Genomic DNA, 13432 nt, shown 5'->3' with positions numbered 1-13432 from the left:
ACAATGGGAGACTTTTGAACATAGAAAGCTGGATGGACGCACTTTTGTGTTTTTTTTAACGGAAGAAATCTTTAATCCTCTGAAAGCCCCAGGAGAAGCTGCCAATAAAATGAGGCAGGGCTTCCCTGGTGGCACAATGGTTAAGAATCCGCCTGCCAATGCAGGGGACATGGGTTCGAGCCCTGGTCCGGGAAGATCCCACATGCCACGGAGCAACTCAGCCCATGCGCCACACCTACTGAGCCTGCGCTCTAGAGCCCACGTTCCACAACTACTGAAGCCCACATGCCTAGAGCCTGTGCTCTGCAACAAGAGAAGCCACCACAATGAGAAGCCCACGCACTGCAATAAAGAGTAGCCCCTGCTCACCGCAGCTGGAGAAGGCCTGTACACAGCAGCGAAGACCCAATACAGCCAAAAATAAAAACAAATTTAAAAAAAAAATGAGGCAGAACCCACTTAGGGAAGTGCAGAGAAGGAAAATTCTAGAAAGAATCGGTGCTTGATCTTCAGCCCTCCCTGGTTCCTCCAGTCTCTTCCAGGAGATTCAGGTGAGTTTTGAGGGACCTAAACCTTCTAAGGGTGACTACAGCCCTCTGCAGCTGGCCGTGGGGCTGCCAGTAATCAGAATATATGGAGTAACGGGAACCCTCATACATTGCTGGTACTACGAACACTTTGAAACACAATTTGGCAGTTCTTCAAGGCTCCTCAGGACACAGCAATGCCATTTCAAGGTATATATCCACAAAAACTGAAGACAGGAAAAAAAAAAAAAAAAAAAACTGAAGACATGTCCTCACAAAAACTAGTACAGGAATGTTCATAGTAACAATAATAGCCAAAAAGTGGAAACAACCCTTTAAATGTCCCTCAACTGATGACTAAACAAAATGAAATATTATTATTACTGTGGAATATTATTCAGCCTCAAAAAGGAATGGAATAGTGATACATGTGAACCTTGAAAACGTAAGTGAAAGAAGCCAGGTACCATACATGATTTCATATACATGAAAGATTCAAAGCAGGCAAATACATAGAGTCAGGAAGTTGTTGCCAAGGGCTGGGAGGTTGGGGGAAATTGGCAATGACTGCTATTAAGTTTACTTTTTCTGGTAAGACTTTTTGTTTTTGTTTTATTCTTGGCCGCACTGTGTGGCTTGCAGGATCTTAGTTCCCCAACCAGGGATCGAAACTGGGCCCCAGCAATGAGCGTGCTGAGTCCTAACCACTGGACCGCCACGGAATCCCCAAGAGTTTTTTTTCTTTTTAAGAGCAGTTTTAAGTTCACAGCAAAATTGAGAGGAAGGTACAGAGATTTCCCATAGGCCTCCTACCTCCACAGGCAAGCATAACCGTCCCCCGTGATCCACATCCTCCTGGGATTTCTTTTGGGGATGCTGGAAATGTTCTAGAATTAGGCAGTGGGGGGATGGTTTTACAACTATGTGGGTGAATTCTATGGTATATGAATAATCTCAATATGAAAAGGCACAGGAAACCAATCAATACATCTGACTACATTGAAAACCTGTTTAAGGCATTCCCTGGCGGTCCAGTGGTTAGGACTCAGTTCTTTCACTGCCAGGGACCGGGTTCTATCCCTGCTCTGGGAACTAAGGTACCACAAGATGCGCGGTGAGGCCAAAAAAAAAAAGAAAAAGAAAAGCTTAAAAAAAAAAAAAAAACAACCAAAAAAACCCTTCTGTTTAAATGAAAAGGTCTGATTGCCTTTTCTGTACTTGCATTGGGAAGGTCATGTGACTAGCCTGTCCCAAAGGTTGTGAGTGGCAGTGATATGGTGCCACTTCCTAAGGGGAGTATTTCGTCAGTAGGGTGAGCCCTTGCTGAGCTCTGGTCCCTCTCCCAGGGCCACAGGCAATATCCTAAGGAAGGCAGCATCACCAGCCAGTATCTGGGAGTGAGGCAGACACATCCAGTGAACAACCATGGATGTACATGTGATCAAAATGTGTACAGTTGTTATTTTAAAAATCTTTTTAAAAAATCTGTCCAGGATTGATCCCTGGTTGGGAACTGAAGATCCTACATACTGCATGGCACGCCCAAAAAAAAAAAAAAAAAAAAATCTATCCAATGAACAACATAAAAAATTGAAAGCATTTTCTTCTGGGAGAAGATATCTATAATGGTATAAGAGGGTATAGGACTTACCCGGTGGCACAGTGGTTAAGAATCCACCTGCCAATGCAGGGGACACACATTCGAATCCTGGTCCGGGAAGATCCCACATGCCGTGGAGCAACTAAGCCTGTGTGCCACAACTACTGAGCCTGCACTCTAGAGCCCATGTGCCACAACTACTGAGCCCACATGCAACAACTACTGAAGCCCATGTGCCTAGAGCCCGTGCTCTGCAATGAGAGACGCCACCACAATGAGAAGCCTGAGCACTGCAATAAAGAGTAGCCCCCGCTCGCTGCAACTAGAGAAAGCCAGCGTGCAGCAACAAAGACCCAACGCAGCCAAAAATAAATAATAATTAATTAATTAATTAATAAAAGAAGGTATAAGTAACAAATAATATCCAGAATATTTAAAGAACTACAATAAGGAAAATATAGCCCAATTAAAAAAAACAGGCAAAGGATGTGATTAAGTAATTAAGTAATGTACAGGGTTCAGGGACTTCCCTGGTGGTGCAGTGGTTAAGACTCTGCACTCCGAATGCAGAGGGCCACGGTTCAATCCCTGGTTAGGAAACTAGATCCCACATGTGTTCCGCAACTAAGAGTTTGCATGCCGCAGCTAAGGAGCCCACTTGCCAAACTAAGTCCCGGCAGAACCGAATAAATAAATAAATTTTTTTAAAAAAGTAATTTACAGAGTTCAACTGCAGTAGAGCTCAGACAAATAACAAACTAAACAAAAATAAGATACCATTTCACACCCATAACTTTGATAAAAATGTAAAAGTCTCATAGCAAGTGTTGGTGAGAAATAAGAACTACATAGCTGGTGGGAGTGTACAACCCTTACTTAGTAGGGGAATTTGTCAGTATCTAGTAAAATGGGAGATGTGGGTGTGCACTAAGACCCAGTACTTTCACCTGCAAGAGTGTGTTGTGGAGAGATTCTAGCACAGAACATGAGAAGAGTATATGCGATATATTTATTCAATGGAAGCCAAAATGAATGACCAGGAGCTAACTGTGGGTATGTTTAAAAGTCAAAGGAGCTAGTTCCAGGGTGACTTTACAGTACACCTTTTACATGTTTGAAAAAAGCTCAAAACAATACTGCATATTTGTTATAGATCTGGTTTTTGTTCAGGCAGCATTATGTGGCTTGGTGGGTTACAACAGGGGCCGCCAACCACCGGGTGTGGACCGGTACTGGTCTGCAGCCTGTTAGGAACCGGGCTGCACAGCAGGAAGTGAGTGGTGGGCGAGTGATCGAAGCTTCATCTGCTTCTCCCCATCTTTTGCATTACCGCCTGAACCACATCCCACCCCTCCCCCACCCCGGTCCCTGGAAAAGTTGTCTTCCACGAAACTGGTCCCTGGTGCCAAAAATATTGGAGACCGCTGGGTTACAAGATGGATTTCTTGCTGGATGAGCAAGTTGTAAAATTGAAAGCAACTAATCCGATGTAGGGGACACGGGTTCGTGCCCCGGTCTGGGAAGATCCCACATGCCACGGAGCGGCTGGGCCCGTGAGCCATGGCCGCTGAGCCTGCGCGTCAGAGCCTGTGCTCCGCAACGGGAGAGGCCACAACAGTGAGAGGCCCACGTACTGCAGAAAAAAAAAAAATTTAAGTTATGTTTCTCTAGAGCATCACATGACCCTTAGGGCCTAAAAATTAAAGAAAATCCTTTGAAATACTAAATTCACTTATTATTCTCTTAAAAGGTGCCTCTGTCCTGGGTCCCACACTTCAGCAGTCTCCACTCTGGCTCTCCTCCAGCTGTGTCCCACACCACTGGGCAAGGAGTCCCAGTGGCCAAGGGCTGTCCCTTCTAGACCATGCTGCAAGACCTGGGGCCGCAGCTCAAATTACCTTAATGCTGCTTCTAAGGCCTGCACAGGTCCCTTCCCTAGAACTGCCTTCCTAGGGCAGACGGAGCCAGGTGTGGCCAAGGCATGGCTGTTTGCAGGACTGGGGGATAGGGAGCTAGGATGTGGGCTGAAGCACCCATATATTGTAAGAATATGGCTCATTTAAAAAATATATTTATTTATTTGGCTGTGCTGGGTTTTAGTTGCGGCACGTAGGATCTTCGTTGTCACGTGTGGAATCTTTAGTTGTGGCATGAGGGATTTTTAGTTGCAGCATGTGGGATCTAGTTCCCTGACCAGGGATCCAACCCGGGCCCCCTGCATTGGGAGTGCAGAGTCTTAACCACTGGACCACAGGGCAGTCCCACAATATGGCTCACTATGGTGGGGACAGCCATTTCTCCAAGAAACCCTGGTTCCTTGTATTGCAAACTGGTATTTAGAAACAAAAATCTGGGTGCAGAGTGGACTCACTTCTGCTGGAGTGTCATTGCTCTTAGGCCTTCTCGGCAGACAGCACTAGGACATATATTTATGTACATAGATGCACCTACACACATATCTATCTGTAATATACTAAAAACCTTGAGTTCATACTGATACTTCTGATTCTAGCCCAACATCACAGGCTTTATTCCAGTCTCCTTCCTTTCATTATTTGTAAGTTTCTTCACAGAGAGAGACCTGGGACTCATTATCTAAAATATACTTACTTATTTGCCCAGTCCTAGAATACATATATACTAGTTTCAGAAATGCTTCACTCATAGTCTTATGTAAAACAAATTTGCTACCTAAAATACCATATTGGTGTACAATTCTTTTCATCTTTAGCCTTACAACTAAGGACCATGTTCCCTTCTACAAAAGGATTTGGGCTGTGTTGCCTCATTCCTTCTAATTCTTCATATCCAGGGAGTGGTCGTTTAGTTTGGGCATTGTCTAGGATGACTTAAAACCAGTTACAGGGAATTCCCTGGCGGTCCAGTGGTTAGGATTCCACTTCTACTGCAGGGGGCACAGTTTTGATCCCTGGTCGGGGAACTAAAATCCCGCAAGCTGTGTGGCGCAGCCAATAATAAATAAATTTTTTAAATGTGTTGTCTTAAAAAAAAATGACAGTCTTCTCAGTTAGCTCACCATTTCCATTGTTGATCTTTTTTTCCCCCCAACAAGACTGATTTTGGGACTTCCCTGGTGGTTCAGTGGTTAAGAATCCGCCTTCCAATGCAGGAGATGTGGGTTCGATCCCTGGTTGGGGAACTAAGATCCCATATGTCATGGGGCAACTAAGCCCATGCACCACAACTACTGAGCCCACACGCTCTGGAGCCCACGCACCACAACAAAAGATCCCGTGTGCCACAACTAAGACCCAACGCAGCCAAAAAAAAGAAAGAAAAAAAAAGACTTTTTTTTTCTTTTTTTGTTTTAAGGTTGTGTTATGACTTACACTTACTCTTGATCCCCCATGCCTAGTCTAGTGCTGGAATGAAGTCTTTCCTAGAAGAAATGAGGAGGTGGGGAATGTAACCCTTTGGTGGGGAAGAAGATGTGTGGGTTTTGGAACTGGGTTTGGAGGTGAATATTCCTGCAACACTGACTGACAAATGTGAACATGACCTTGTTAGTCCAGTCAGACAGATGCATGATTTTGGCTGGGTATTCACCCACTTTTACCTCGTGGGTTCCATGACGTGAATGTACTTTCTGCTCAACCAAGCCCTTCTAGGGACTGCTGGGACAGGTGGCCTGACAACAACTTTGTTTCCTTGGGTGGGGTAATTTCCTAGTGTTTTACTCAAAAGATGTCAACTTTGATTTTAGTGACTGGAGACTTATCTTGGCAAATTTTACAGTCAAGCATTCCCAACTTTTTTTAAAAAATGTTATTGAAGTGTAGTTGATAACATGTTTTAAGAAGGCTATCATATATAACACTCAGAATTCTATTTCTAGTAATATGTGCTATCCTTGCTACAAAAGGCTAAAGACAGAGTATTTTCCCTGGACCGAGCTAACTATCATTGAATTGGAAACTTTTAACTTTTTTTTTTTTTTTTTTGGCCGCGCCGCTCAGCATGTGGGATCTTATTCCCCGACCAAGGATCAAACCCGTGCCCCTTGCAGTGGAAGTGTGCAGTCCTAACAACTGGACCACCAGGGAATTCCCAAAACTTTTAATTTTTTACACTGTGTTCTCAGTTAGCTCACCATTTCCAGGGAGAGACCCTACTGCCTGAGGAGAGTTCAGCAGCAGCCTGGACCACCTTCTCCCAGATGAGCCAGGGTTATCTTCGAGGAGCTGGCACCAGGACAAATTCTTAGCAAGAATAGGGTGGGCTGGGGACTGCAATACAGTCTCTAATTGGACTGAGAGATCTCATCAGGTTTGGGAACTCAGTTTAGGAATGTGCCTGTAACATTAAGGTCTGGGATGAGAATGAGGAGAGAAAGGGGGAGGGATCCACCCAGAACACGCTGTCCCACTGCCCTCATGCGGGGAGGGCTGGGCAGGTGCCAGAATGTCAAGGTTCCCAGCCAAGTCCGGCAGAATCCCCAGGAAACAGGCTCTGTCGTGACTCCAGCACCACTAGTATTGCTGCACCTTCCACATAGCAACATACTCTCTCCCAACAAGATCTCCCTCCAGGACGTTTTTTCTAAAACAAGAGAGACCGAGATGCAGGCAGAAGCCTACTTTGGAGGAGTAGGAAACCACTGGAGACAGAGGAATGGCCTTTTCTGGGTGGGGCAGTTTGCCCATTTGTGACAGAGGCCAGGTAGCACTCTCCAGTGTTAAGGAGCCACTCCTTACTCATTTGGGTTCCTTTCTGCTTTAAATATTTTTATTCTTTTTTTCTTTGTATATATTTTTAAAATATTTTTATTCTTTCTTTTTTTCTTTATATGTATATATTTTTTTCTTAAATCTTTTTATTCTTGATCGTATCAGATATGCAGGTGTGTGTATGTGTGTGTGTGTGTGTGTGTATAGGTATGACTATGAACCGAAGAGTTCATTTTCATATTTGTCAGTTCTCCAGGAATCTCTGCCAACGCCACCCATAACAAGCTGTGAAACTGAGCCCATCTTGTGTCTTCCCTGCCAGCTGGCTTCCTTCACCAACTTCCTCACACCTGCCAGGAGGACCTCCGTTGTCACACTCTCAGACTAGAGTTCTGGCAATGCCCTTTCGTTTATTCATTAGTATATTCTATAGTCAAATATTCAAATATTTCAACTCTCTTTGTTTTCTTTCTCATTTTTTACTAGCATTTATGACTAGCTTATTTTACCTTGTTTATTTATTTATTTTTTTTTGCGGTACTTGGGCCTCTCACTGTTGTGGCCTCTGCCGTTGCGGATCACAGGCTCTGGACACACAGGCTCAGTGGCCATGGCTCACGGGCCCAGCTGCTCCGCGGCATGTGGGATCTTCCCGGACCGGGGCACAAACCCATGTCCCCTGCATCGGCAGGCGGACTCTCAACCACTATGCCACCAGGGAAGCCCTTACCTTGTTTATTGATTTGTCATTTTTATCCCCTCCCTATCTGTTTAGCTCACCTGCTGTTGTATTCCCAGGGCCTAGATAGTGTCCAGCATGGAATAAACACTCAATACATATTTGAAAAATGAATGGGGGACTTGCCTGGTGGCGCAGTGGTTAAGAGTCCGCCTGCCAATGCAGGGGACATGGGTTCGAGCCCTGGTCTGGGAAGATCCCACATGCCACGGAGCAACTAAGCCTGTGCACCACAACTACTGAGCCTGCGCTCTAGAGCCCGCGAGCCACAACTACTGAAGCCTGGGTGCCTAGAGCCCGTGCTCCTCAACGAGAGAAGCCAGGAGTGACGCCACTACAATGAGAAGCTCGTGCACCGCAACGAATAGTAGCCCCCACTCGCCACAACTAGAGAAAGCCTGCGCGCAGCAAAGAAGACCTAATACAGCCATAAATAAATAAATACATAAATACATTAAAAAAAAGAAAAAGAATGGGGACTTCCCTGGTGGTCCAGTGGTTAGGACTCCGTGCTCCCACTGCCAGGGGCCTGGGTTCGATCTCTGGTCAGGGAGCTAAGATCCCACAAGCCCTACGGTGCGGCAAAAAAAAAAAAAAAAAAAAGAATGACAGATCTATGTAAGGTATTTAGAATTTTGTAAGCAGTATTAATTCTAACTAATTATGTTTTTTGTTTCATCAGTCATCACTTCACTCTATGAATCATCTGCTCTGGAACACATATTTCTTGGACGCCTCTATGACCCAGGCACTGTTCCAGGTGCTGGGGATACTGCAGTGAACAATGTGGACCAAAGTCCTGCCCTCGTGCAGCTCACATACTGCATGCCCTGCTTCCAATCTCTCACTAGTTCCTGTCATTTCTCCTGAAATGATCCCATTCCTCTTTATTTCCTCTCTCACTGTGCTTCTCCCTTTATATGTAGAACCACAGCTTCTTTGCTCCCTGCTCTCTCTACTCTCCTGGCCTCACAGTCCCAGTGCCCACTTCCTCCTGTGTCCTATTGCCACACTGCCCAGAGGGGAGAGGGGCCTTGGAGCTCAGCTCGGTGGTTTGGCTTTGGTGGGCAGGATGATATGGGTGTAAGGATGGCTGAGACTTGGGGGGCTGGTTCTATGGCAGGTGCAGGAGGCCAGGGGGAGGGATGAGAAGCAAGAGACAAGCCCAGAGTGGGGACTGGAAATAGGTGGGAAGAGCTGAAGCGAAGAAAACTTGAGGGAAAACATGTTAGTGGAGACCTGGAAGGCTTGGTGACAGGTGGGATTGGAGGTTCATTCAGAGGTTCAGTGCCTTCTCCTGTGTCAGACAGGAGCCCAAACCCAGTGAGTGGTTCCAACCCCAGGCTCAAGACCTTTCTATATTTCGGTTCTGGTGAGTAAAGGGAGAGCTTCTCTCTCTTCTCCCCCAGATTTTGTCATCCAGACTTGGGGAAAGACCTTTGTGGGCACCAGACCAGAAATCCCAGATTTCAGAGGCCCCTAATTCAGGCACTGCTGCCTCCTCACAAGTGAAGCTGTCTTACCTTTGGGCTCACATTTCTCATCTCCTCCGTGCTAGGACACTGCACCTTCTTGATCTTTTTCTCCTCCAAATCTTTTTAGAACCAGGAGTGTTTGAGAAAGAGCAGCTGCTCTAGAGAACGTTAGAGAAAAATCAGTGTCCTCAGGGGACGACCAGATTTTAGTATTTAGTACTTAGTATGTTGAACGTGGAGGAAACACTGTGAGAGATGGTAGAGGATATTGGAGTGGTGTGGGAGAAGGCATTCCTGATGAAAGGCCATGAGGTCAAGGATGTACAGTGGAAGGGTTTGGGGGTGGTGGGCTTTTTTCCAAGGTTGAGCTGCCCTCCCTAACCCTAGAGATGTTCAGCCCAGTCCTCTCATTTTTAATTTATTTTAATTTATATTATTTATTTTTGGCTGTGTTGGGTCTTCGTTGCTGCGCACGGGCTTTCTCTAGTTGCTGTGAGCGGGGGCTACTCTTCATTGCGGTGCGCGGGCTTCTCATTGTGGTGGCTTCTCTAGTTGCGGAGCACGGGCTCTAGGTGCATGGGCTTCAGTAGTTGTGGCGCATGGGCTTCAGTAGTTTTGGCACATGGGCTCAGTAGTTGTGGCTCGCAGGCTCTAGATCACAGGCTCGGTAGTTGTGGCGCACAGGTTTGGTTGCTCCGCGGCATGTGGGATCCTCCCGGACCAGGGCTTGAACCATTGTCCCCTGCACTGGCAGGCGGATTCTTAACCACTCTCCACCAGGGAAGTCCCAGTCCTCTCATGTTAAAGGCAAGGAGGCTTGGGGTCCAGAGGGGAAAATGCTGCCAAACTTCTTCCTTTCTCAGTCATAGGTTCCAAGGCTGGGGTAAAGTTTGAGGGGTCTTTTGGTCCAGCTCCAGACACAGCCTCTTCCCTCTGGACCCCTCCTTGCAGGGGGACCTCACCCCTAGCCAAGCCATTTTCCTGGGGCTTCCAACTGTTGGACCCAGTTCTGCCGATGTCATCCTGAGGGGCCTCCAATCTAGAAATGCCTTTTCCTAAAGAAGCCTAAATTTAGATACCAGAAGGTGCTACTAATCCCCCTTCCACTCCTCAGCCCCTGAACTCCTCACATTCTTCAGACAACTAGTTAGGGAAATGACGAGAGCCTGCGCTAGGTTTATCTGTCCCTTTACTTACAGTTCTAGTCATCCAACAATTTAAAGGGAGGCTTTTCCATCTTCCTCCCTTTCGTAGATGAGAAAGCTGATCTCAGAGGGGTTAATTCCCTTCCCTGAGGCCACAAAGCTTGGCGGTTGTGAAACCTGCTGTGAGTGAAGTTTGGCCTCGGACTCAGCCCTTGCAAGTTGTTAGTATGCAATCTGCCTCCACTTCCCGGGGCGAGACAAGCTCCTAGTCTGATGGGGTGGGGTGCGGGGTGGGCGGCACAAAGGCAGGGCAGTCTCAGTGCAGGATGACCAGGGCTGGTCTGCCTGAGTAAGATTCTCCCAGGTTGGAGGAAGCTTAGAGGAGAAGATGGCATTGCGTCGGCCTCTGAAGGAAGAACCGGAGTCAACTGGGAAGGAAAGCGAGAAGGGCATTTATGGCAGAGGAACCAGTGTGAATTCAGGCTTGGATATGCAGTAGCTCTCAGTCTCCTATTACTCACAGCGCTGAGCCTTGACAGCGCAACAGTGAGACGTCTAGATGTTCCCGTGGATCTCGCCCCATAGGAACCCACAAGACATGAGTCCTTTTGTTTGCCTTGACTGGCCGAGAGGCAGCCTCCCCTAGATGGGTTACTCCTACCGGGCTCTTGAGGCCGCCTGGGCGTGGATACACTTTGAGCGTGGAAGGAAAGAACACACTCCTTGGAGCCACAGCCTCTGGGCTCATTTGGCTCTGATTGGCTGCGAGACTCGCGCCTCCAGGCTAGCCACTCAGAGGCGCCCGCCAGTTCCCCCTTGCCTCTGATTGGCTGGGAGAAGCGCATGCTCAGACACGCCCTGGGCCACAACCTCAGAGCTGGGGCGGCCGTTAACCGCTCTGCGCTGCCCTGTCGTTTCTTCACAGACTTGCTGGTCCCTGACAGGTAATTTGACTGGGGAGCGGGGGAGGGACCGGGCGCCAGGAAGTGGGGAAGGGGAGGCTGTGGAACCAGGGAAGCAGCTCCCACCCACCTTGGAGCACTGGAAGGCGGGGGAGCCGCCCAGGTGAGGGCCAGGCTGTGGGGTGACTGGGCCCCATCTCCCCACAAATCTGCCTCAGGGCATAGCAGTCCCCCTGGCCGGCGACCCTGGGCCGTTTCCTCCCCTCAGTGAGCCTCTGTGACATGGGGACAGACTGGGGGGTGAGGACAGGCCATTGGGGCCAAGGTCTTACTTGGTGTCGAAGGCTCGCGAGGGGCCGGGAGGACGAAAATGATTCATCAACTGTCAGTCCCCTTTGCAGTGACTGGATTTGCTCTTTGATGAACATGTTGGCCTCTTCTTGACTTCACGCTGATACATTTGTTCATAATTAGAAAATAATGCATACTTCGTTCTTTGGAGTTTTCAAAAAAGAGAAAACTAGCTGGTGGCTCCAATCCTCACTTGATTGGAAGGAAGAATTGTCAGGGCTAAGCCTTAGGAAGGAGCTATAGCAGTTGTAGTGAGCTTGAAAGAAAAGGAAGACTGGTCTTCGGGGTGCAAAACAAAGCAAGGAGATGGGAATTGACCACCTCATGGGGGTATTCCTAAGGTTTACCTATGAGATAAAGCCTTGCACCCAATACCTAGCAACCACTAATCTGTTCTCAATCTCTATAATTTTGTCGAGAATGTTATAAAAATGGAATCTTACAGTTTGTAACCTTTTGAGATTGCATTTTTCATTCAGCATAATTACCTTGCAATCCATCCAAGTTCTTTTTTTTTTTTTAATATTTATTTATTTGGCGGCACTGGGTCTTAGTTGCGGCACGTGGGATCTTCGTTGCCGCATGCAGGATCTTCGCTGTGGCATGCGGACTCTCAGTTGCAGCATGCATGTGGGATCTAGTTCCCTGACCAGGGACCAAACCCAGGCCCCCTGCATTGGGAGCACAGAGTCTTAGCCACTGGACCACCAGGGAAATCCCCATCCAAGTTCTTGTGTGTAGTTTGACACTTGTTTTTAGGAAAGGTTGGGGTTCTTGGTGGACCCATGAAGTGATATGGGCTGACTCCTCTTAGCCAGATCTAATGTCAAGAAAAGATGGCTCAGAGCTCTAACACTGGATGTTAATCTAGGCTCCATCACTTACCAACTTTATGATGTTGGCATGGCTACTAATGTGTGTGTATCTCAATTTCCTCATCCACATATGGAAGATAATGAAAAAACCTACTTCATAGAGTAATTGTGAGGATTTAAATGGATAGATATATATTCAGTAGAGTGTATATTACAAAGTAAACATTCAGTAGTTCATCTTTTAGAGTTCTCTTATTATCCATTTTACTCATGTCCATGTGAGAGAATAAGATTGATTGAATTATGGCTTTTCATATTTGAAAAGGCCCGTGATTACTTCAGCCTATGTCTAATATCCATTACCATTAATATTATGATCTACCACACTAAACCTTTTACCATCTTCAGACAGCTGGTGGTATAATCCTCCTAGACTTCAGACTATACTACTAAGGTACAGTAATCAAAACAGTGTGGTGCTGGCACAAAAACAGACTCATGGGTCAATGGAACAGAATAGAGAGTCCAGAAATGAACCCATACACCTATGTTCAATTGTCTATGACAAAGGAATCAAGAATATACAATGGAGAAAAGACAGTCTCTTCAAAAAGTGGTGCTGTGAAAACTGGATAGCTATATGTAAAACAATGAGATTAGAATAGTCCCTCATACCGTATACAAAAATAAACTCGAAATGATTTAAAGGCCTACATGTAAGACCAGAAACTATAAAACTCCTAGAAGAAAACATAGAACACTCTTTGACATAAGTCATAGCAATATTTTTTTGGATCAGTCTTCTAAGGCAAAAGAAATAAAAGCAAAAATAAATGAATGAGACCTGATTAAACTTAAAAGCTTTTGCACAGCAAAGGAAACCATTGACAAAACTAAAAAAAACCTACGGAATGGGAGAAAATATTTGCAAATGATGTAACAAGGGGTTAATATTCAAAATATATAAATAGCTCATACAACTCAATATCAAAAAACAAACAACCCAATCAAAAATGAACAGAAGACCTAAACAGACATTTTTCCAAAGAAGATGGCTAACGGGTACATGAAAAGGCACATGAAAAGATGCTCAACTTTGCTAATCATCAGAGAAATGCAAATCAAAACCACAACAAGATATCACCTCACATCTGTCAGACTGGCTGTCATCAAAAAGTCTACAAATAACA

Source organism: Globicephala melas, chromosome 11, assembly GCF_963455315.2.
Source record: "Globicephala melas chromosome 11, mGloMel1.2, whole genome shotgun sequence".
NCBI classification, from domain to species: domain Eukaryota; kingdom Metazoa; phylum Chordata; class Mammalia; order Artiodactyla; family Delphinidae; genus Globicephala; species Globicephala melas.
This window is presented reverse-complemented; position numbering follows the sequence as displayed.